This window comes from Balaenoptera ricei, chromosome 3 (genome assembly GCF_028023285.1).
Source record: "Balaenoptera ricei isolate mBalRic1 chromosome 3, mBalRic1.hap2, whole genome shotgun sequence".
Lineage (NCBI taxonomy): Eukaryota > Metazoa > Chordata > Mammalia > Artiodactyla > Balaenopteridae > Balaenoptera > Balaenoptera ricei.
The window spans coordinates 33,654,210-33,679,314 of NC_082641.1; positions in this window are offsets into that span (position 1 = coordinate 33,654,210).

Sequence of the window (25,105 nt, forward strand, 5' to 3'; positions counted from 1 at the left end):
TTTGAAGGAAATTATACGTTTTTCTGTGGTTTAATGTTTATCTGAAAATATTGGAGATCTTAATTTTGTAATTTACTGATAAATTCAATGTTAATATTTAAATTATAAAATAGTGTTAAAGTTATGATCTTATACTGATAAAATTAGTTCATATACTTAGCTATGATTCTATCACCTATCTAAACATAAAAAATGACCATTCTGAATGAAATGGAAAAAATCTTGATGCTGGTTATTTTATAGCAAAATTTGAGTTTTTATATACTTTTCTACTTCACATTCCCCTTTATTATTAAGATTAATTCATAATCATGCTCATAAGTAATGAAGCTATTATTTTTTTTCAATAATAAAAGTAACAACTGTCCTGGAACCCCAAATAAAACGTCTTAAGATCACTGTCAGCCTCCCAGTCACTAAATCTAATGTCCTTTACTCTGGCTTCATGTTCTTTTTAAGTCTCTAGAGTGTTTAATAATAGTAGTTACCTTTTATTCGCTCTTCTGATTTGACTTTTGCCCTCTTCCGATTTAACTTACTATAAAAACCTATCCTGTTGTCCTCTCATCTTTCTAGTGGCTCTTTTTCCTCATGGTCTTACTTTTCCCTCTTATACACCCATCTAAATGCCTATTTTTTCTCTTTCAAATTACCACTTTGACATCAGTTCTCAAACCTTGTGGCACATTAGAATTGCCTTGGGAGATAAATCACCATTCCCAGGCTGCACTTTAAACCAAAAATATAATTAGACTTTCTGGGGGTGAGAACAAGGCATTGTTTTTGTTTGTTTTTAATTTCTAAGATATTCCAATGAGTAATCACATTTGAGAACAAATGATATACTTTACTATCCAAAGCATGGTCATTAGACCAATAACTTGAGTATGACCTAGAAGCTTATCAGACATAGAGAATCTCATGCCCCATCTCAGACCTTTAGGCCAAAAAATGTATTTTTGAAATCCCAGATGATTCATATCCACATTAAAATTGAAAAGTGCTGATGTAGATTACTAAATTTAGCACTTGTCCTAATTTATCTCCTACACTCTGTCCTTATGTTGCCAATGTCATTTGCTTGTGGAATATCTTCACCTATATAGTCCAGTAAGGACTTCAAACTTAATTTAAGCCTACAATTGAACTAATATTTTGTTCTCTCAATCATGAATCAGCATTTTTCTTTGAGTCTTTATCCACTAACACTATCTCTGTTCACTGTATACCTTATAAAACTTTGTCCTTTTTTAAAAAAGAATTGGTCCACACACAGTCTCAATATCCTTTTATATTATCCTCTCCCGTATCTCTCAAGCTTTATTCCTTTCCATTTGCAGTAGTAACTCAGACATAATTACCTCACTTGAACTTTTGAGATGGTTTCCTAACTGACCTTACTGCCTTCAGACATCCCTTATTTCAATGTACTATATGCACAGTTACATTGGATTAATTTTCCTAACACAAATCAGGATTAGCTAGCAGAGGTTAGCCTAATGTTAATGATCTCTAGAAGAGACTTTACATGAACAATTCCCTCATAAACTTCACTCTAATAAAAATATAATGTACCATTTTAATGCCCAGATTAAAGCAATTTTCACATTTTCTGACTTCTTTGGAGATGAATAATTGGTGATTATAAAACATGGAGAGATACAGATTGGCAAAATCTAAAACAGTCAAATCAAGAAAGCCACAATGTCCTTTGAGAGCAAATATAACAGTAATAAATTATTTTCACTTTTTAATTTAGAAAGAGCCCTGTATGTTTGCCATTTGATTTAGTTCTTTCCATCATTTATAATGCAAATAAAAAAGAAATTAACATTTCTAATTACAGCTGAAAGTACTTCATGTATTTCCTCAGCAACATAAGGTAATACAATTAGTTGTTCAGGTTATATCATTTTAATAAGTTTGAAAATTTTCTTCAACCAGTAACCATGCTATACAAGAATAATTAAATTATATCTGAACTTAGATATTAGTGATAATATAGTTTTCTACTTATCCTAGCCTTTACTTTTAAAAAATAAAATAAAATAAGCTCAACCTCCAAAAGATGATACTTTTACTTTTTATAATGTTTAAGCTCAATTTAAAAAATAAAGCAAAGAAGTCTTAAGAAAAAAGGATCTTTACATTTTTTAAATGGGAAATATTTAAAGTTTTTAAAGGACAGTGTTGGTAGAATTCCAGAAACTCAATTTGTAGGTGTGTTTACCTAGAGGAGGGATTGTTTGGAGGGTATGTGGAAGGATAGAGGTTGGCTAACACTAAAATAATTTCATTTAAATTGATTTTCATCTACACAGCTCTCTTGCATGCTTAGTAGCTATATAATTTATTAATCAGAGAATTGCAATATAAAAGTCATGGGTCCTAGGAACTGCTTTTGAGTCCATGAAGAAACTTGAAAAAGTTTATTATCCATTTAATTCTGTTTCCTGATGGGTAAGCATGCTTCCTGAATGCTCAGGAGTACTATGAGAAGATACAATTAGATAGCCTTAGGAAGGAAAACAATGAAAATCAAGGCATAAACATTTTCTACATCATTGTTTTAACTTAGGAAAAAATAATTGGCTCCAAAAAACGTTCATTAGTTATGTATTTTTACTCATTATTTATATTTCAGGACGAATTCATTTCCACTACCACTGGTTATTAAATATAGACAGATCCTGCTGATTTAACTGACTAGCAAATAATAAAATATCATAAGCCTTTGATTGCTACAGACACAGTAGGCAGCACATGTTAAAAAAAAAGGTAAAAGCACAAGTTCTAACCAACAAAAATGTAAAGGTTGAATCCTCCTCTGGGCAGAAATTGAGACAGCATTTTGGAATCTCCCTTGCCCCAAACCCTGCAGAAAATTTTTAAATGTGAATCTCATAGACACCAAAACAAATAAACGGTCTCTTCTCAATTCCATGGGAATTTGAGCCAAATTTTTGAAGTGAGCAAAGTAATAAGCTTATGCCCAAGTTGCAGGATCAGATGAACAGTGGTGGGGTCCAAACAATACTAATTTTTCTAACTGTTGTGCACAGACCACATTGGGTGAATATGAAGTTTAAGTAAAAGGGTGAGGAGGACTGGAGCCATTGGTATGGAAGTGGGGGATGGCTGCCCCAGATGCCATGTTGACAACAAAGAAGCAAGTGTGACATTCTGTCTCATTAGGTTGTTGAGTTTTATTTGTAACCTGCCATGCTAATGCTCTAGGAGAGGAGAAGCCTGGGTTTAGATCCTTCTGGATAATAGCATAAAGCTTTCCTTCCCAAACAAATATATAAATTGATATGACTGGTGGTTGATTGCTTATTACAGAGCTAGGTTCATCGGGTTCAAAGGTCCTAGGTAAGAGACAGATAATGAAGGAAAGGTGACAGCATCCATATTCTGTTTATCCCCACAGATTCAGAAGTTTTAAAGATCTGAAGCTGAAGGAAGTGTTTTCTTGCCTTCTTTGTGCTGCTTTTGGCCCCCTGTGGTGGGAGACCACCCAGCACACAGAGAAGGACAGAGCTGAACTCTTCACACCTCAGATGTAGAAAAAGGTATCAATTCCTCCTGGACATGTGGAGGAGCAAAGAGAACAATGGCAATACTGATTTGGCCCAGAAAATGGCGAGGCAGTAAGTGCCCGGCTGGTATGAGCAGCCGTGACCTGAAAGTGGTTTACGAGCACTGTTGAGTTGTACTAAGAGGCCAGACAGAGGAGCATTCTGCAGACCTATTCTGGACACATATGTGGCCTTACTCTGAAGATTCACTGAAATATTTGGGGATCTGGGCTCCTTAGTGGATAAGATAACCCATGCTCAAGTATATAGATACTTACACCCAAGAGTTTTGAATAAAAGTAAACAGAAAAGTTTCTCTATTCCCTGATGAAACCCAAAACACTCAGATTTACATGTTCTTTAGAGTTAACAGTTCCCTATCCCCACCTTCTTCCTGTACTGTAAGTATCTAGGCAAATTAGTTGCTGCCCCCCTCCACAGCCACCATCTACCACGCCTTGTGTAGAATTCTGACCATGTGCTTGCAAATTTATCTGAGGAGAGCAGGTAAGTGACATTTTCCAAATTTAATTCGAATCGTTTTTCTTCAACACATACTGCCTTGACAAAAATAGAAGGACCGACAAGAAAACATTTCTTCCAATGTTCAGTTTGACTGGAATTGTTTGTGACTTTTCCAAATGGGAAATTCAGAGCATTGTATCCCTCTCTTTCCTTGATGTAAACGTCTATTCATTCAGCATATCCTTTACTCTACTTCCTAAGTATTATTTGATTCTGCCCCTTCTCTACATCTGCTGAAACTGCCTCAACTCAGGCCCTTAAATTTTCTTGTCTTGATTACTCCATTCGCTTTCTAACTGGGCACCATGTTTTCAGTTTTTCTTTCCTATGAATCATATACTTTGTCTTATAAAAATCCAAAATGGATTTTTCTCTGATTAAACCCAAACCAAACCATACTAAAACAAATACAAACCTTCAAAAGCTTCATAATGTCTGCAGAATAAAATCTAAACCTGTCATTTAAGCTAAAGCCATCTCACAATCAGCATTTTGTTCTTCAAGCTCTCAGGTTTAGAGTAGAGTTTGAAACATGATAAAATTTTGTAATTATTTATTGACAGTATTTATAAATGAACTCAAAAGATCTGGTGTCCTACAAAGTCTACCATAATATTTCTTACTGCTTCTACTTAGTATTTTTGCTACCTATTTCTCTTTATCACACTGCAACTGTCTTCATCCCATATGAAGCCACGTAATTTAGGTATCTTTTCTTATAAAATAGCTAGCACAGAGCTAAAAAATAATGATGTCACAGAACCTCCACAGTCTGCTTCATATATCTGCATGGTGCCTATTTCTCATGTGGAATTGTCTGGAAACAAAAAGTACAGGGTAAATGCAACCACTCAACATGCCATCAGGAAATAAAGTCCTACATGTTTTCTGACATCACAATTATAACTTTCAGGACAGAGTCAGGAACACAAGGTCACTAGATAGATTATAAGAAGATGTTCACTACACAAATCAGACCCAACACAAATATGGTAAGAACTGGAGAAAAGAGAGAATGTCAGAGAAGGTCATCAATCCAAGAAAGTATAAAATCAATGGTGTGGGTGGACATGTCGGAGCTTGCAGGAAGATCCAAACTATAGACTGCCCTTAAGTGATCCATATTTGTTGTTTTCTTTTAATCGTTTTGCGACTTTGGTTAAATGAATAAGTATTGTTTCACAGTGACCTATGATCCTGTTGTGTTTTAAAACCTTTTTGATATTTTTAACAAATTTCTCAAAATCTAACTAAAGCTCTTTTAGCCTCCAGCTGACTCTGGGATGCTTCAAAGGAACATCCTAAGACATCTCAGAGAATGAATTTTAAACTAAGTTTACTTGGTATGTTTAATTACTTCAGAAACATTGTCAAGTGATTGGAGAGGAACCTTAGGTTATAGTGTATGGATACATAGTATCAATATAGATATTCCAAAATTTATATGAAATCCCTAACATCTCATATGTCTTGATATAATGTCATAATTCTATTATTCTCAAATGTTATATGTCACAGAAATATCCAAGTTTCCTACTAATTGCATTATATTCAGATCTTTAACTATGCTATTTTCAGTTTTGTCATGACACTGTTAAAAAATGAAGATTTTCAAGAAGACTCATAAAAAGAACTTTTTAAACAAACATAACTTTCTGATGGCCTTTAGATAATACCACTGAACTATGTAACAAATGACGGGAAACCTGATTACTTCATCCAAATCAACAGGAATCAATTACATGGGATTGAATGAACTGACGAATAAGATTTATAACTCTATGACTTTGGGAAATATACTAGCTTTAATCTTTGTTTTTCAGAAACACCTTTTATCTTATGCTATGACCTACAAGTTGATAAAGTATACACTTGTAAACAAAGATAAAGCATTTATCTTTTTCACTCTACCTGTTCCTGCCAGAATTTGGCTTCTCCAGCTGGCTCTCCTATGGACTTGATGGTTTGTTGCAACTGGATTACAGCTAGTTATACTAATTGTTTTAATTTGTCCTTTGTTTCCAAGTTGTTTATGATTGTGTCTCCCTGCTGCATTATGACTTTGTCAATATTACTAGCTACATTACTTATCCTATTTCATAAGATCATTGTCTCTTACAGTACTCAATGATAGTAACCAGGCTTAGCCTACTGAATTCTTAGGTCTCTATGATGAGAAAAGCAGTGCTGCAAAACCACGTGACCCTTGACATCCTTACAGCATCTCAGGGAGGTACCTGTGCCACAATTCAAACTGAATGCTGTGTTTTCATACCTGATGAATCCTCTAATATTACACGTTTAATTAACCATATGAAAAATCAGATTTCTGCCTTAAGTGATGCACTCCCAAGTCTTGACGACCTCTTAGAAAACTGGTTTGGCCTGGGAAGCTCTTGGCTTAAATATTTACTTATAACTCTATCAATGTTATTAGCGATATTATTTGTATTTTGCCTGTCTTACAAGATTATTGTTCTTTGTATTACCAAATGTGTGACTGAGCCTCCAACAAAAATAATGATGACTAGGCGACTTGAAGCAGTTGATCAAATATACAGTTCTGTATGCGATCAATGATTGTAATAGTGCAACTCTAAATATGGGAAGATGCAACAGGGAAAACATTTCCTGGATCATAATAGACTAGTAAGACAGAGGATCCAGAGAATTTTTAATCTGATTATTAAACAGGGCCTAATCTGAAAATTAACACCTGAAGTGGCATATCAACAAGAAACTTCGCCTGATCTGGGTTGAGCTGGTGAGCCCTGAGGAAACTCAGGATGTGAAAATACAGGCCCCAGATAGCTAAGGTGCATATCAAAAGAATGATTTCAGTGAGCCCAGACTCTTGCATCTTCCCATACATAGAAAAGCGCTAAATTCCTTAACTTGAGATATCCGGTTTTCTTTATTTAACAATAATCTTTGATGTTCCCAATTACATGCCCTTTGTTGCAAAACTCCTATATATCCTGGCTCCTCCCCTCGTCTCCTTGGAGCAGTTTCTCAGAGTTATCTGAAACGCTGTCTTCCAGGCTGCCATCCTCATTTTGCCCCAAATAAAACTTAACTCACACACACAAAAAATAAATAAATAAAATAATGATGTCCCAACATGGAAATAACTAAATAGAGATTATTAAATCGTTAATGGTACAGTTGTCCCTTGGTATCCATGGGGTGATTGGTTCCAGGACCCTCCATGGATACTAAAATCTGTAGATGCTCAAGTCGCATGGTGGGCCCTCCATATCCGTGGTTCCACATTCACAGATTCAACCAACTGTGGACTGTGTACTGTTGTTTGCATTTATTGAAAAAAAAAAATCCACCTATAAGTGGACCCGCACAGTTCAAACTTGTGTAGTTCAAGAGTCAACTGTATATTCTGTTGTATACATAAGTATCAATAGGTAGGTAGGTAGGTAGGTAGGTAGGTAAATAGATTGATGGATAAATATTGATAGAAGAAATGAAGGGAGAAAGAAAGAAAGAGCAAGAAAGACAAGTTGGGTTTACCATTTAATTCTTCCTACCACCAAGCTGAGTGGATTGAATTGTTGGGCCCTGTGCCGGAATCCTATGTTTATCTGCCATTGTGTCCAACATATTAGAAAAACGTGGAAATAGATTTGTGATGCTTTGCTAGAAATAATCAGTCTTTTAAAAATTAGTTGATGTAAGGGATAAATTTAGATAGCAAGTTCAGTGGAAGTAGCACTAGCTTGAAAACCAGGAAACATAAATTTTACTCATGTCTTTGATGCTTATTTACTCTAAGAACTTGGCAGATTACTATATGTTTTTTATTATTTAGTTTTGTTAATAATAAGCTGTATTTCTGAGATTACTTGAGCCTCAGTTGCTTGATAGATGAAATAAGGATATAAATACCTGCTCCATCTTTTGATACTCCACAGTTTGACACCATGAAGATCAAATCAGATAAAGAAAACAAAATACCCTGACAGCTGTAAAATACTATGGAAACTTATTTTCTCCACTCATTTAGCTGTTTAATAGATAAATTTAAAAGTACTTATTTAATACATTAACAAATAGTATTCCACAGAGCTTAGAAGTTTCAGATATATCTATGGCAATCTGGAAATTTGTTTTTTATAATGCTCTTCTGGGAATTTTATTATAAGGAAACTAATTGTCAAACATTTATTCCTTCTCAGCCTTCTCTCTAGGGCAGAGATGTGATAAAGGTGATGTTGATGTATATTGAAATTTACCATTTAAAAAGTGGACCACTTTGAATCCACATGAAATAAAAATCTTTCAAAAACTTTTTTGTTAAACGTTTTATTCCTAGGTTCCTATCAAACAATACCTCTCCTCAGATTTAATGTTTTACTCTGAGAACAGATTATACTTATGTATTTGATTACATTTGTTTTATTCTGAATATCTTTGAAGAGTGTATAGAAAAAAAACTTGTAAATTCTCCTTCACTTGGAGAATTTAATACATGGTGAAGAGTGGTGAACTACATATCTTCCTAAATGTGTTCTAGCCCCTACTTGCTCTACTTTAATATGTATTTCTCTCTCATAGTCACTCAGAGTATTGCATTCTGACCTACGTATATTTTATGGGAAATAATGGGTTAAATCCCAGCTGTTAACTGAGTCCCCTTTTGAAATCCACAGACCTGAGATGTGTATCGCCTCAACTTATTACACACAAATTGAAAATAACAAGTGGTTTTTCAGTTTCTCACAGTTTTATGAACAATCCAATGTGCGCTGGTATTTCCTGTAAGGTCCTAAGTAGCAGAACAGGAGTTATTATTCCCATTTCACAGATGGCTGTTCCTGGAGAGTTTTAAGACGCTTGTCTGACTGATTCTCACAACAGCACAAGGAACTTTCAAAGGGAAATGAATCAGATTTCCCAAAGTCTTTTTGGTAAACAACGTTGGTATTTACTGTCTGTGTGACCTTGAGTTACCCACCAGTCCCTGTGGACATTAGCATTCACATCTTTAAAACTAGAGGATTAGAAGATGATTGCTAAGGTCTCTTCTGACTTTAAAATTTTACCAACTTAATTTAAGTGTAAATCCGAATTTATGTAGTGAATTGAATATGCTCACATGGTTAAAAGTGTTTTACTGAAAATTTTGGGTAAAGAATCAAACTCAATTTCACAGCAGTCAATATTTTTATAGCACTTTAAAATGCTTTCTTCATTCATGGCTCTCTTTTCTGCTTGCCATTTGAAAAATTATCTTCTCATACTACAGAGAATATATTGAGTCAAGAGAATTTCAAATTAGAAGATCATTTACTATAACCACCATTATTATTTTTTTTTACAAGGTCAATATTTTAGAATGCAAAACGAAATCACAACAAATTACAAATTTTGAAAAATTTGCAAGTATCAAGGGTATGACAAAATCCAGAAAACATACTTATTTTTCCTAAATACCTTCATCACACATCTCTCATACCTTTATCCTTCATGTTTTGGCTTCATGCTCTTTGATCACCTATTCAAGTGACAATAATTTTGTAATAGCATTTTTGATGGTGATGTTAGAGTGATAATTTAGTCATTCCTCTAACATGGTTGATTAAAATTTGTTTTTATTATTAATAATTGAGGAAAGCTTTTTTTACAACTCCAGGACTCATCAGTGGTAATGTCAGCAAAATTTGCAGAATTGCTGTCACATTTGAGAAAACCTGGACTGAGTTCCTTTAATGTCCAAGTGGTAAGATTCCAGTCTGACACCAGGCGCCATGCATTTTAAACATTGTTTCTTCTCTGCAACCCACAAAAATGTAGACACTTGTATATATATTGCTCAAGTCCCTCTCAGGGCAGGGCCTTGGAAGGAACCCTTGTAAATGAGCTTAATTAGCTTCTGTGTAAATCCAGCTGTCTATGAGGTAGCTGCTACAGTTGATAACCCCACCCATGTTTCAGATGAGAAAAGTCAGGTTTAGCGAAGTTGAATATTTCATAAAGCCAGGATATTAATGCTCACCTAGGAAAACCCAGAGACTATTCCTAACCTCCGTGATGTAGTCTCTCAAAGAAAACCACTTATAGTTTTCCCAAAACTGAATCTCTCAGATGACTTTGCAGCCATCCTTGCATTCTATTTCCCTCCCCCACCCCCCTTTTCCAACACACACACACGCACACACGGCACCATTAAATTTTAAAGTCAACTTTCGTATTTATTTGTTGCTTTTATTTTACATTTTATTATGAAAATTTTCAAAGATATAAGAAAGTTGACTTAAACACAACCTAGATTCTAAAGTAAACATTTTGACCTATTTTTTTTTATCACATATCTATCCAACCATCCTCTTCTCTGTCCATCCATCAATCTGTCTCATTTTTGATACATTTTAAAGTAAGTCACAGATATCTGTACTCTTCAACCCTGAACACTTAAGGATGCATATCTTTAATTAGAGTCAATATTAGTTTGTAGATCTCTTTTTTTGTTTTTAAGGTTTAAATTGACATACAGTGAATTGCCCAACTCTTAAGTACACAATGTGATGAATTTTGGTAAATATAAATATCTATGTAACCCAAAGCTTTGTCAAGATAAATAATATTGCCATCTCCCAGAAAGTTTTCTTATGTTCCTTCCCACTCAATCCCTGTATTTCCCCCCAGAGGCAACTACTGTTTTGATTTTTTTCCTACCAGGGATTAATTTTACCTATTATGGAATTTCATATAAATAGAATCATACAGTATGTATATTTCTAGATAAAATTTCTTTTACTTATGGACAAAAATTTTCAGATTCATTCATGTTGTGTTTATCAGTGGTTCATTCCTTTTTGTTGTTGATTAGTATTCCACTGTCTGAATACACCATATATATATATGTATATATATATATATAATTTTTTTTTTTTTTTAATTTTCATGGACTCTGAGCTGCTTCCAGTTTTCATCTAATATAAATAAACTGCAATGAACATGTGTTTTAGGTCTTTATGTGGACATATATTTTAATTTCTATTTGGTGACTACCTAGGAGCTGGATTGCAGAGTTATAGGGTAAGGTATATGTCTAGTTTTATGAGAATCTACCAGAACTTTTTCTAAGATGTTTGTAACATTTTACACTCCAACCAACAGGGCTTGACATTCCAGTTGCTTAATATACTCACAGTCATTTTGTGTTGTGTCTTTTAAAATTTTAGATATTCTGGTGTGTGTGGCGGCATCTTACCATGGTCTTAATTTTAATTTCACTGATGACTAATGATGTAGTTCACCTCTCCAGAAATGTATAGACCTTTGTCAGATACATATTTTGTGAATATTTTCTCTTGGGTTTGGGGTGTCTATTCATTTTTTAATTGTGTCTTTTGAGAACAAAGTTTTAAAAATTCTAATGAAGAGTAATTTATTTATCATCATAAAAATAAAATGATTTTTCTTTTATGGATATTGATTGCTGTGGCCTTCTATGAAACATTTGCTTACCTCCAAGCCCAAAGACCTTCTCTTAAGTTTTCTTCTAGAAGTGTTGTTATAATTTTAGTTTTTATGCTCATGTTTTCTAATAGAGTTGTCCAGTTATTCTAGAAGAAGACTTTCTTTTCTCCACTGAATTGCTTTAGTGTCTTTGTAGAAAATCAAATAATCTGATAAGAGTGGGCCTATTTAAGGGCTCCTTATTCTGTTCCATTGATTTGTCTATCCTTATGCCAGGATTATTCTGTTTTAATTATTGCATGTTTATGGTAGGTGTTGAAGAAGTAAGGTACCCTACCTTTCTTCTTTTTAAAGATTGTTTTGTCCATTCTGTGTCCTTTGAATTTCCCTGTAAATTTTAGAATCAGATAATCAATTTCTACCAAAACATCCTGATTAGATTATGATTGGGATTTTATCATATCTATAGATTAGTCTGAGGAAAATTGATATCTTAACAATATTGTTTTCTGGTCTTTGGACATAGTATATTTATTTCAGGATTTTTGAGGAAAGTGATTGGAAGCTACATCTATTTTTAGAAACTAATGAGCAATGCAAATGAAAGCACAGTAGAAAATTGGGAAAAGAGGCAGCAAAAGGGAAGGTTGGAAAATATGGGTGTGGCTTATATTACATATTCAGACCATACACTTATAATATGAGTACTTTGGATACACTATAAAGCCAAACCTGCAAAGCAGTAAACATCTCATTGTGCAAATTGCATAGCAACTTTATGCGTAGTTATTTTGTAAGAAAAAGTAATGAGGAGTAAAATACAATTTCTAGAAACTAATTTTAATCTTATCCTAAAAAAATTTAAAAGACACATGCACCCCAATGTTCATTGCAGCGCTATTTACAATAGCCAGGACATGGAAGTAACCTAAATGCCCATTGACACACGAATGGATAAAGAAGATGTGGTACATATATACAATGGAATATTAGTCATAAAAAGGAACGAAACTGGGTCATTTGTAGAGACGTGGATGGACCTAGAGACTGTCATACAGAGTGAAGTAAGTCAGAAAGAGAAAAACGAATATCGTATATTAAAGCATATATGTGGAATCTAGAAAAATGGTATAGATGAACCGGTTTGCAAAGCAGAAATAGCGACACAGATGTAGAGAACAAACGTATGGACACCAAGGTGGGGAAGTGTGGGGTGGGTGGGATGAACTGGGAGATTGGAATTGACATATATACACTAATATGTATAAAATAGATAACTAATAAGAACCTGCTGTATAAAAATAAATAAATAAATAAAATAAAATTCAAAAAACAACCCCAAATGATAAGATTATGCATATAATTAGGTTTCCATTTTGAAGTTAATATGATTATCTCATACTCACAGCGATTATGGCAAAACCAGATCTATTGCTGGCTTGACTAATGAGAAACAATGGATAGTCAGTTAAGGTTCTGAGCTGGATTCCCCTCCTGATATTTCTGTTCCGTAAACATACTAAGTCATGAGGATACATAGAGTTATTAATGTTATGTATCAGTTGAAATTTTTATCAGCTCCATAAGCTTGATAATAATAGTTTATTAAGGAAACTCTTTAAAGAAAATTAAAATTTTTGAAGTGGAAAAATGACTTCATAGTGGTTTCAAATTTTCTACAAGATAGTCTATGACTAATAAACTTGAATGAGGTAAAGAAGTAACAACTGACATATCAGTAATGGCTACTGTTCTCTGAGTTCCACCATGATGCACACACACACACACACACACACACACACAAATCTCTATTTTTTAACAAACCAATTTAACAGAATACTTGTTCAGCAAGTTAAGTAGCTTTCCAGACTTACAAAGCAAATGTAATTGGTATGAGGACTTTCTGGCTTTGATAAGGCATATCTCCATATGCCCCTCAGCTTCCTGAGTAACCTTAGAAGGTGGTTGAAAGGAGCTGTGTGAATGACGTACCCACCATCCTCTTCAGTATTGGTATATCAACTGGATTTACAAAATTTTACTACTACAGAGACCATCTCTCAGCCAGACCCAGAAAAATTCTATTAGATTTTATTGGCTTAAGTTTATTTTAACTGAGCATTCTAAAATTATAGCTGAGCAGTAGAATGTTAAAATATTAAAACTTTTTGTAAATTGCTTTGAAGCAGATTCCATAAATCAAATGGAACTTCCATCCTTCGCATGAATGTTTCATCCCAATTCTAAAGCATAAGTTCTTTCTGTTTCTATCAATGTTCCGTTTTAATCCATTTCGTCTGTATAATAGAAGCACAACACACTTTAAATTGTAGAGATATCCCAAATGGTATCAGTCTTAATATGCTCTTTTGCTTCTATTTGGTGAATCTGTCTTTTATTGATCATTCCTCACATCCCATAAGAGGTGAGCAGTGAGTTGTTCCCTTTACCATACTCAAAGAGTGAAAACATAAGGTTTTATGTTTTCTTCTCTAGACTACAGTTGGCGATCCATATCTGCAGGTTCTCATCTGTGGATTCAACCAACAGCAGATGGTAAACATAGTACATGATCCATGGTTGGTTGAATCCATGGATGCAAAACCGGGGAATACAGAGGGCCAACCAAGAGACTTGAACTTCCGCGGATTTTGGTATGAGGGCATCCTGGCACCAATTCCCCGCTGATACCAAGGGACAACTGTATGAATGAAATGCTACATTTTTTAAAAGTGTGAAATCTGTGGCTTCTTTTAAGTGTCATGTTTATAATACCTGTTCTTTTTTTTTTTTTTTTTCTTTTATAATAGTAATGCTGAAAAAGAACTTAGATATCAACTGTTTGGCCTCCTCATTTCATACGTAGGAAACTGAGAACCAGAGATATGTAGTAATCCATAGAGATAATAAATGCTGAGCTCAAATTTGAATTCATCTGGGTCTTCTGGCTTCTAAAGCAATGCTGTTTCCATGATAGGAGAGGGAACAACAATACACTTGTCCATTTACTGTCAAAATGGGGTGAGCAACAATCAAGAAGATCCCAAGCATACCATCTGGTCCCAAACATATTCCTCCCTGGCCCCCCTGTATGACCACCACAGCCTTACCAGTATCAATTACCCAAGGCAAAATGGTAAATTTCTTCTGCCTGAGGGTCCAGCACATCAATCCAATTTAGCAAGAGTCACCTAATTCCATAGTCCTCATAGATACTATTTCCTGTATATTTCTCAAGAGTCTGATACATTACACCATCTAACGAATTCTCTTCCACCGCTATTTCATCCCAGTTCGCCAGTGGAAGTTTTAACTATTACACCACCACCTTCTACCAGGGACCATCTGTGTTTCATATACCACCAGCGATTGGGATCTCACTGCCAGCCAAGTAGCAAATTGCATCCCACTGTCTGCTTTCTCAGACCACTTGTGGTGTGAAATTCTACAGAACTGGCTCTTCAGAAGCAGATACTAACACAGTAATTAACATATAGATATAAGGGAGTGTTCTTGAGGTTAACAACTGTGGAAGGAAAAATAAAAAAGCCGGCCGGAGCAGCAGCTGAAATTGACCTGCAGTAGTCTCAGTGAGGCCTCAGATTAACTTTATGGGGAATTCTGCAGTCGGGATAAGTGAAGTGGCATTTATGTCCTGACATCAATTAGTCAGTATGTGTGGCCACCCTGGCAAGTCAGCATGTCCTTGAGTGATGTGGCTCTCCTCAGCTGAGTCAATCCTGTAGGGGCTGCCACCCGAAGTTTTTCTTTCAGCAGTGGGGGAATAAATCTTTCATTCCTAAAGGGGATACACATGGTACATCACAGTGTCCACCATACTTCCTTGGAAGAGTCACAATTTATCGTTTGTTTTCCTTCTCATATCATGGTAATCTATTTATCTATATCATCTTGCTTACTAGATGGAAGACACCTTGAAGATACGATGGTGACTTTTTCAATTTTGATCTGCCTGGTAATGTCAGCTACTCACCTTATATTTGCATTATTATGCTTCATGAATGCATGCCCTTTTTTCTTTCATAAAATCGCTATACTAAATTATTTTTGCTTAGCTAAAGTCAAACCTGCCCAATAATTGCTCCAGGTGACCCTTTCTTTCTTCTTCTTTTGCTGGTACCTTTTACTCTGTCTTAAAGATACAATTATGTTGTAAATTTCTTCTTCCATCTTTACTTAGCTCTGGCTTTATCCAGAATCCCTCCCTTGTCTTCTACTCTGCTTCCAATTTTTCTGTACCGAGTATCTTGCAAGAAACTAGTCTTGCTGTTCATCACATTATTCAAAATATTATACATAGCATAGAGTCTTCCAGATAGAACATAGTTAATAAATATATGTTGAATTTGAATGAATCTTATCAGACGCAGTTTATAAATTCTTAAATATTTGACTTTTAAAAGATGTCTAAAGTTTCTGTTAATTTATTTTATTATGACATTGTGTGTGTTGAGATCATGGAAAAGATAAAATCCAAATGAACGTGAGATCATTGGGAATTTATCTTTAATTACTTCTTCATTTCAGCATAAAGCTTGTTGCTATTGGATATTCAGAATTTCTCTCTATTGACTCCACATATCAGAATGCCCAATGCTTTGGAGACTGTATTCAACACTGATGGATTAAGTACTCAGCTCACTAAGTGACTAGCTTCCTAGCAATGAGAAGTACAAACTAACCTCATATGTACCTATAGTTCCCTCAGGACAATCTGCTCAAAATATGAGAACGATGGAAGGAAAGGGAAGCATTTGCAATGTCAAGCTTATATTTATAAACAATTCTAGTTGAACCAGAACTAACTGAACAGTTGTCTAAGACTTCAAGGAGAAGAAAGTTAGAAAGAAAACTCCACATATAGACATGCCATAAGGAGTTCTAGCACCTTTTCAGCTTTGGCAAAGTAGTAGACAGGTTCCCATAAGAATTCCCTTTCTGTTGAGGCAGAGATATTATCTGTTCTACACTGCTTCTTTAAAACTGTGTTCTTTTGCATTTGTGTATTCTGCTAGGTGTTATCAGTCACAACTTGGTAAGATCACAGGTCCTTAGCAACTTGTTTGCTCTCCCTCTAGAAGCCAGCTAATAGTTGATGGGATTACACTCTTAGTGAGCTGGAGGCTGACAATATTTCATTATGACATAATAGCAACATTTACAAAAATAAGGCTTAAATAAATTCAGGAAGCAATTTTTCCCCTAGGGAAACTGAGAATATGTATTATTTTGTCTGTGTGGAATCAATAACCAAGAATATTTAATACTGTACTATGACAGAATGTATATATGCATGAGCTCCTAAGTTAATAAACAACCAAATAATATTCTTCAAAATTCAAAGTTTACAAAGCTATGGAACTAAAGAGGGGGATGTGAATCTAATCTGATTTTGAAATGAATAAGGACATAGAAATGGTTGATGGCATCTGTTCTCTATTTAGCTGTCTGCTTTCCTATGCAAACGGCCATTTCTATTATTTGGAAAACAGACTTGTTACTGCTTTAATGTCACATATTTAAAGAAGAAACTGCAGCAATACAGAAGAATAAAGATTAGAAAATTCTCCACATTTTTCCACCTAGAACTAATCATGGTAGACATTAGGTACACAATATTCCAAGCATCTATATATTTATGGAGAGAGAGAGACATGAAGAAAGCACTTCTATAAAAATAAAATTACATCTTGCATGCTGTTTTTAATAAAATCATTAAACTTTATTTTTGTATTATACTTAATAGACAGAAAAGGGAACTGAACTGAAAATGAAGGAATGGTGAAGCTCAGATTCATTTTTTTAATCTGAGAAGATAGTACTTACTAAAATTTCCCTAAAATAAGGGAAAAAATTGAAATTTTAGAAACACTATTTTTTTCTTATTTCTTTTTTCTGTTTGTATGCTAAGGTTTATAACATTTACATTATTATGTGACTATAGGACCCATGGTTATTTACTCTTAATTCTGTATTCAAATGCTCAACACTGATATTTTAGCAAAGCTTATCTTATTAGTTAATTTACTTTTTATTTATCTTTTTTTGTCTAGATGTGGTCATCAAGCAGTTTTTAAAAGAAAGGATCCTGGGTGCTATATTTCCTCAATTCTTTCATGCTTGAGGAAATCTGTGATTTGAATAAGTCTGGGAATTAATAAAGAAAAATGTGGCTAGGTATAAATTTCTTGTTATACTTTCTATTTCTCAGGGCTTTATAAATGTAGATGTTGCTCTACTGTTCTCTGGCATGGCACAATGGTAAAAAGATATCTAAGGCCACCCTGATATTCCTCCTTATAAACAACTCAATTTTTTCATCTATACATCTAAGTAAACTATTATTTTCTAAGCTATGACTTAGCATCAACATATATTTATCTTTTTTCCTATAATTATGCATGCCCTATGACCTACAGGTCCATTTCAGTAAAAGTTTCAGCTATTATATCTTAGAATGGTTTTAAAAGACACCAATTATGCTTATGTTGGATCGTCTTTGTCTTTTATTTTTGTATTTTTCTGTTGATTGCTTTCATCTCTTTCGATCTATTTCCTACTTCTTTACATTTATTGCAGTGATCTTTTTCCCCAAATAAGTAATTAAAATTAAGCACTCCTAGTCCTTTAGATGCTATTTCTATTCAATTTATTGGTTTGAATAGATTTTAATTCTTTATTTTTTCTTCTATAATATTTCTTTTAATGTTACTATGCTATTTTTAATAATCTTATCTTTGAGTACTTTTTCCTCAAAATTCATGTCTTCAGAGAGACCTTCAAGATGGCAGAGGAGTAAGACGGGAGTAAGACGTGGAGATCACCTTCCTCCCCACAAATACATCAGAAATACATCTATATGTGGAACAACTCCTACAGAACACCTACTGAACGCTGGCAGAAGACCTCAGACTTCCCAAAAGGTAAGAAACTCCCCACGCACCTGGGTATGGCAAAAGAAAAAAGAAAAAACACAGACAAAAGAATAGGGACAGGACCTACACCTCGGGGAGGGAGCTGTGAAGGAAGAAAAGTTTCCACACACTAGGAAGCCCCTTCACTGGCGGAGACGGGCGGTTGTGGGTTGGCACTGGGGAAGCATCAGAGACACAGATGAGAGCGCAGCACTGTGGTGCAGAGGGCAAAGCAGAAAGATTCCCTCACAGAGAATTGCTGCCGACCAGCACTCACCAGCCTAAGAGGCTTGTGTGCTCACTCATCGGGGTAGGTGGGGGCTGGGAGCTGAGGCTCGGGCTTTGGAGGTCAGATCTCAGAGACAGGACTGGGGTTGGCTGCATGAACACAGCCTGAAGGGGGCTAGTGCACCACAGCTAGTCAGGAGGGAGTCTGGGATAAAGTCTAGAACTGCCTAAGAGGCAAGAGACCATTGTTTCAGGGTGTGCGAGGAGAGGGGATTCAGAGCACTGGCTAAACGAGCTCCAGAGATGGGCATGAGCCGCGGCTATCAGCGCGGACACCAGAGACAGGCATGAGATGCTAAGGCTGCTGCTGCCGCCACCAAGAAGCCTGTGTGCGAGCACAGGTCACTATTCAACCTCCCCTCCCAGGAGCCTGTGCAGGCCGCCACTGCCAGGGTCCCGTGATCCAGGGACAACTTCCTTGGGAGAACACACGGCACACCTCAGGCAGTTGCAACATCACACCCTGGCCTCTGCCACCGCAGACTCGTGCCACATTCCGTACCCCTCCTTCCCCCCGGCCTGAGTGAGTCAGAGCCCCCTAATCAGCTGCTACTTTTACGCTGTCCTGTCTGAGCAAAGAACAAACACCCTCAGGAGACGTACATGCAGAGGCAGGGCCAAATCCAAAGCTGAACCCCAGGAGCTGTTCGAAAAAAGAAGAGAAAGGGAAATTTCTCCAAGCTGCCTCAGGAGCAGCGGATTAAATCTCCACAATCAACTTCATGTACGCTGCATCTGTGGAAAACCTGAAGAAACAATGAGTCATCTCAAAATTGAGGTGGTGGACTTTGGGAGCAACTGTAGACTTGGGGTTTGCCTTCTGCATCTAATTTGTTTCTAGTCTTATGTTTATCTTAGTTTAGTATTTAGAGTTTATTATCATAGGTAGATTTGTTTATTGATTTGGTTTCTCTCTTCCTTTTATATATATAGATATATATATTTCTTTCCTTTTTCTCTTTTGTGAGTGTGTAAGTGTATGCTTCTTTGTGTGATTTTGTCTGTATAGCTTTTCTTTTACCATTTGACCTAGTGTTCTGTCTGTCCGTTTTTTTTTTTTTTTAGTATAGTTTTTAGTGCTTGTTATCATTGGTGGATTTGTTCTTTGGTTTGGTTGCTCTCTTCTTTCTTTCATTCTTTCTTTTTCTTTCTTTAAATTACTTTTTAATTTTTTTAACTTTTAATAATTTTTTATTTTAATAACTATATTTTCCTTTCTTTCTTTCTTTTTTCTTTCTTTCTTTCTTTCTTTCTTTCTTTCTTTCTTTCTTTCCTTCCTCCCTCCCTCCCCCCTTTCTTTCTTTCTTTCTTTCTTTCTTTTCTTTCTTTCTTTTCCCCATTTTCTTCTGACCGTGGGGTTGACAGAGTCTTGGTGCTCTAGCCAGGTGTCAGGCCTGTGCCTCTAAGGTGGGAGAGCCGAGTTCAGGACATTGGTCCACCACAGACCTCCCAGTCCCATGTAATATCAAACGATGAACGCCCTCCCAGAGATCTCCATCTCAACTCTAAGATCCAGCTCCACTCAACAACCAGCAAGCTACAGTGCTGGACACCCTATGACAAACAACTAGAAAGACAGGAACACAACCCCACTCATTAGCAGATACGCTGCCTAAAATCATTATAACATCACAGGCACCCCAAAACACACCACTGGACGCAGTCCTGCTCCCCAGAAAGACAAGATCCAGCCTCATCCACCACAACACAGGCACCAGTCCCCTCCACCGGGAAGCCTACACAACACACTGAACCAATCTTAGCCACTGGGGGCAGACACCAAAAAACAATGGGAACTTTAAACCTGCAGCCTGTGAAAAGAAGACCCCAAACACAGTAAGTTAAGCAAAATGAGAAGACAGAGAAATACACAGCAGATGAAGGAGCAAGGTAAAAACCCATCAGACCAAACAAATGAAGAGGAAATAGGCAGACTACCTGAAAAAGAATTCAGAGTAATGATAGTAAAGATGATCCAAAATCTTGGAAATAGAACGGAGAAAATACAAGAAACGTTTAACAAGGTCCTAGAACAACTAAAGAACAAACAAACAATGATGAACAACACAATAAATGAAATTAAAAATTCTCTAAAACGATTCAGTAGCAGAATAAATGAGGCAGAAGAATGGATACGTGACCTGGAAGATAAATCGGTGGAAATAACTACCACAGAGCAGAATAAGGAAAAAAGAATGAAAATAATTGAGGACTGTCTCAGAGACCTCTGGGACAACATTATATGCACCAACATTCGAATTATAGAGATCCCAGAAGAAGAAGAGAAAAAGAAAGGGACTGAGAAAATATTTGAAGAGATTATAGTTGAAAAAAATCCCTCATATGGGAAAGGAAATAGTCAACCAAGTCCAGGAAGCACAGAGAGTCCCACACAGGATAAATCCAAGGAGAAACATGCCATGACACATATTAATCAAACTGTCAAAAATTAAATACAAAGAAAAAATATTAAAACCAGCAGGGGAAACACAACAAATAATATACAAAGGAATCCCCATAAGGATAAAAGCTGATCTTTCAGCAGAAACTTTGCAACCCAGAAGGGTGTGGCAGGACATATTTAAAGTGATGAAAGGGAAAAATCTACAACCAAAATTACTATACCCAGCAAGGATCTCATTCAGATTTGACAGAGAAATTAAAAGCTTTACAGACAAGCAGAAGTTACGAGAATTCAGCACCACCAAACTAGCTTTACAACAGATGCTAAAGGAACATCTCTAGGCAGGGGACACAAGAGAAGGAAAAGACCTACAATAACAAACACAAAAGAATTAAGAAAATGGTAATAGGAACATACATACTGATAATTACCTTAAATGTAAATGGGTTAAATGCTCCAACCAAAAGACATAGACTGGCTGAATGGATACAAAAACAAGACCCACATATATGCTGTCTACAAGAGACCCACTTCAGACCAAGGGACACAAACATACTGAAAGTGAGGGGATGGAAGAAGATATTCCATGCAAATGGAAATCAAAAGAAAGCTGGAGTAGCAATTCTCATATCAGACAAAATAGACTTTAAAATAAAGACTATTACAAGAGACAAAGACTGACAGTACATAATGATCAAGGGATCAATCCAAGCAGAAGATACAACAATGGTAAATATTTATGCACCCAGCATAGGAACACCTCAATACATAAGGCAAATGTTAACAGCCATAAAAAGGGAAATCGACAGTAACACAATAAGAGTATTGTGGATTTATACTGTGTTAAAATCGGGATTTTAACACCCCACTTTCACCAATAGACAGATCATACAAAATGAAAATAAATAAGGAAACACAAGCTTTAAATGATACATTAAACAAGGTGGACTTAATTGATATTTATAGAACATTCCATCCAAAAACAAAAGAATACACTTTCTTCTCAAGTGCTCATGGAACTTTCTCCAGGATAGATCATATTTTGGGTCACAGATCAAGCCTTGGTAAATTTAAGAAAATTGAAATTGTATCAAGTATTTTTTCAACCACGATGCTATGAGACTAGATATCAATTACAGGAAAAAAATCTGTAAAGAATACAAACACATTGAGGCTAAACAGTAGCTACTAAATAACCAAGAGATCACTGAAGAAATCAAAGAAGAAATCAAAAAATACCTAGAAACAAATGACAATGAAAACACAATGACCCAAAACCTATGGGAACAGCGAAAACAGTTCTAAGAGGAAAGTTTATAGCAATACAATCCTACCTCAAGAAACAAGAAACAGCTCAAATAAACAATCTAACATTACACCTAAAGCAATTAGAGAAAGAAGAACAAAAAAATCCCCAAAGTTAGCATACGGAAAGAAATCATAAAGGTCAGATCAGAAATAAATTAAAAATTAATGAAGGAAACAATAGCAAAGATCAATAAAACTAAAAGCTGGTTCTTTGAGAAGATAAACAAAATTGATAAACCATTAGCCAGACTCATCAAGAAAAAAAAGGGAGAAGACTCAAATCAATAGAATTAGAAATGAATACAGCGAAGTAACAACAGACACTGTAGAAATACAAAGAACCATGAGAGATAACTACAAGCAACTATATGCCAATAAAATGGACGACCTGGAAGAAATGGACAAATTCTTAGAAAAGCACAACCTTCCGAGACTGAACCAGGAAGAAATAGTAAATATAAACAGACCAATAACAAGCACTGAAATTGAAACTGTGATTAAAAATCTTCCAACAAACAAAAGCCCAGGACCAAATGGCTTCACAGGCGAAATCTATCAAACATTTAGAGAAGAGGTAACACCTATCCTCCTGAAAGTCTTCCAAAATATAGCAGAGGGAGGAACACTCCCAAACTCAGTCTATGAGTCCACTGTCACCCTGATACCAAAACCAGACAAAGATGTCACAAAAATAGAAAACTACAGACCAATATTACTGACGAACATAGATGCGAAAATCCTCAACAAAATACTAGCAAACAGAATCCAACAGCACATGAAAAGGCTCATACACCATGATCAAGTAGGGTTTATCCCAGGAATGCAAGGATTCTTCAATATATGCAAATCAATCAATGTGATACACCATATTAACAAACTAAAGGAGAAAACCCACATGATCATCTCAATAGATGCAGAAAAAGCTTTTGACAAAATTCAACACCCATTTATGATAAAAACCCTCAAGAAAGTAGGCATAGAGGGAACTTAGCTCAACATAATAAAGGCCATACATGAAAAACCCACACCCAACATCTTTCTCAATGGTGAAAAACTGAAACCATTTTCACTAAGATCAGGAACAAGACAAGGTTGTCCATTCTCACCACTATTATTCAACATCATTTTGGAAGTTTCAGCCACAGCAATCAGAGAAGAAAAAGAAATAAAAGGAATCCAATTCGGAAAAGAAGAAATAAAGCTGTCACTCTTTGCCAATGATATGCTACTATACATAGAGAATCCTAACGATGCTACCAGAAAACTACTAGAGCTAATCAATGAATCTGGTAAAGTTACAGGATACAAAATTAATGCACAGAAATCTCTTGCATTCCTATACACTAATGATGAAATATCTGAAAGAGAAATTAAGGAAACACTCCCATTTACCATTTCAACAAAAAGAATAAAATACCTAGGACTAAACCTACCTAAGGAGACAAAAGACCTGTATGCAGAAAACTATAAGACACTGATAAAACAAATTAAAGATGATACAAACAGATGGAGAGATATACCATGTTCTTGGATTGGAAAAATCAATATTGTGAAAATAACTATACTACCCAAAGCAATCTACAGATTCAATGTAATCCCTATCAAACTACCATTGGCATTTTTCACAGAACTAGAACCAAATAGGTCACAATTAATATGGAAACACAAAAGACCCCAAATAGCCAAAGCAATCTTGAGAAAGAAAAACGGAGCTGGAGGAATCAGTCTCCCAGATTTCAGACTATATTACAAATCTACAGTAATCAACACAATACGGTGCTGGCACAAAAAAAGAAATACAGATCTATGGAACAGGGTAGAAAGCCCAGAGATAAACCCACGCACCTATGGTCACCTTATTTTTGATAAAGGAGGCAAGAATACACAATGGAGAAAAGACAGCCTCTTCAGTAAGTGGTGCTGGGAAAACTGGACAGCTACATGTAAAAGAATGACATTAGAACACTCCCTAACACCATACACAAAAATAAACTCAAAATGGATTAAAGACCTAAATGTAAGTTCAGACCCTATAAAACTCTTACAGGTAAACATAGACAGAACACTCCATGACATAAATCAAAGCAAGATCCTTTTTGACCCACCTCCTAGAGAAATGGAAATAAAAACAAAAGTAAACAAATGGGACCTAATGAAACTTAAAAGCTTTTGCACAGCAAAGTAAAACATTAACAAGACGAAAAGACACCCCTCAGAATGGGAGAAAATATTTGCAAATGAAGCAACTAACAAAGGATTAATCTCCATATTTACAAGCAGCTCATGCGGCTCAATATCAAAAAACAAACAATCCAATCTAAAAATGGGCAGAAGACCTAAATAGACATTTCTCCAGAGAAGATATACAGATTGCCAACAAACACATGAGAGGATGCTCAACATCACTAATCATTAGAGAAATGCAAATCAAAACTACAATGAGGTATCACCTCACACCAGTCAGAATGGCCATCATCAAAAAATCTACAAACAATAAATGCTGGAGAGGGTGTGGAGAAAAGGGAACCCTCTTGCACTGTTGGTGGGAATGTAAATTGATACAGCCACTATGGAGAACAGTATGGAGGTTCTTTAATAAACTAAAAATAGAACTATCATACGACCCAGCA